We start from the raw sequence: 2,274 nt of genomic DNA, 5'->3' as shown, positions 1-2,274 counted from the left end.
TATATGTGTGTGTGTGTGTGTGTGTGTGTGTGTGTGTGTGTGCATATATACACACACACACACACACACTCATATTGTTTCATCTTGGTTTGTAGAGTTGTATTCGGGCCCAAAAACTCTGATCCAACCCAGTCCCAGCCAGCAGTCATAATTTCTGAACCCCACCTGACCGAATGCATTAACAGAAATTACAGTTCCGAACCGAGAAAAAAAACCAGACATTTTGAATTCGTTATTAATGGTCGGGGATGCACAGCTGATTAAGGTGCAGATTCAGAGCTGAGTGTGTGTTTGTACTTTTATGGCCATAAAAAAATCATTTAATCCCTGTTTCTGTCTGCATTCTTCTGCATTACTGAGACACGCGGACAGCTCTGACATATGCGCCTGCTTTGGGATACAACTGTTGTTGGGGACGCGCAGCTGAATAATGTGCAGATTCAGCGCTGAGGGTGTTTGTCCTTTCATGGTCATAAAAGAACATTTAAACCCTTCTTCTGCCTGCATTCTGATTTATTCACAGACCCTGCTCTGACACATGTCTGCTTTGTGATCTCGCCTGTTTGGGTTGTCGGCCGCGCGTGTCCGCTAAGTGCAGCGGCTGAATGAACGTCCATTTGGGCGATGGATCGCTGCCTGGCAGTACAGTCCCATCTGAAGCTTTACTGAACTTTTTACCTCTCTCAAGGCCAGTCAGCTTGCGGTGAAATAGCCACGTGCGGCTGGTGGATGTATGGCAGCATGTAACTGGATCGCGGGTGATCCTGTCCTAATTAAAAGCCTGAGACAAGCCCGCCCCGCCCAGTAATCACATTATAACAGCCTGGCCCGTCCGGGTTGGGTTTTGGGTTAGAAATGACAGCTCTAGTGGTTTGGATGCTCACTGATCCTCTGCATCCTTCCTTTCACTTAGTGTATAGTCTCAGGGTGCTGGACTTGGAGTGAAACTGTCCAAGCATTGTGAAGAGCTTTTGAGTCTTGATGTCAGTGGCTTCTAACTCCTCCTTTGACCAGGCTATTATACCAGCTGGTTATCTGATGACTGACACTGCATGCATGTTCATGGCTCAGACTTTGTTCTTGCCATTCAGCTCCCTCTTCAGGACCTGTCTTACTCCCCATAGGTGCTTGGGAGGTAATTTATAGAACTTACTCTTTTGGTTGATTTCCATTTTTTCAGTTTCCAAGGGAGAGGTGGCGGTTTCCAGGAGAAAAAGCAGGTACAAACTGGATTCCAAAAAAGTCGGGACACTAAACAAATTGTGAAAAATAAAACTGAATGCAATGATGTGGAGATGGCAAATGTCAATATTTTATTCGTAATATAACATAGATGACAGATCAAAAGTTTAATCTGAGTAAATGTAGCATTTTAAAGGAAAAATATGTTGATTCAAAATTTCACAATGTCAACAAATCCCAAAAAAGTTGGGACAAGTAGCAATAAGTGGCTGGCAAAAGGAAATTGAGCATATAACAAACAGCTGGAAGACCAATTAACACTAATTAGGTCAATTGACAACATGATTGGGTATGAAAAGAGCTTCTCAAAGTGTCAGTGTCTCTCAGAAGCCAAGATGGTAAGAGGATCACCAATTCCACCATTGTTGCACAGAAAGATAGTGCAGCAATACCAGAATGGTGTTACCCAGCGTAAAATAGCAAAGACTTTTAAGTTATCATCATCAACCATGCATAACATCATCAAAAGATTCAGAGAATCTGGAACAATCGCTGTGCGTAAGGGTCAAGGCTCTAAACTCTAAAACTCTACTGGATGCTCGTGATCTCCGGGCCCTTAAACGTCACTGCACCTCAAACAGGAATGCCACTGTCAAGAAAATAACAGAATGGGCTCAGGAATAATTCCAGAAAGCATTGTCAGTGAACACAATCCACTGTGCCATCCGCTGTTGCCAGCTGAAACTCTACAGTGCAAAGAGGAAGCCATTTCTAAGCAAGCTCCACAAGCTCGGATGTTTGCACTGGGCCAGGGGTCATTTAAAATGGAGTGTGGCAAAATGGAAGACTGTTCTGTGGTAAGATGAGTCACGATTTTGAAGTTCTTTATGGAACACTGGAACGCCATGTCATCCGAACCAGAGAGGACAAGGATAGCCCAAGTTGTTATCAACGCTCCGTTCGGAAGCCTGCATCACTGATGGTATGGGGTTGCATGAGTGCTTGTGGCATGGGCAGTTTGCTTGTCTGGAAAGGCACCATTAACGCAGAGAACTATGTTCAGGTTCTAGAACAACATATGCTCCCATCTAG

The sequence above is a fragment of the Nematolebias whitei genome, chromosome 4 (assembly GCF_014905685.2).
Source record: "Nematolebias whitei isolate Nwh7 chromosome 4, NemWhi1, whole genome shotgun sequence".
NCBI classification, from domain to species: Eukaryota; Metazoa; Chordata; class Actinopteri; order Cyprinodontiformes; family Rivulidae; genus Nematolebias; species Nematolebias whitei.
The sequence above is the reverse complement of the archived record's forward strand: the minus strand, read 5'-3'. Positions refer to the sequence as shown.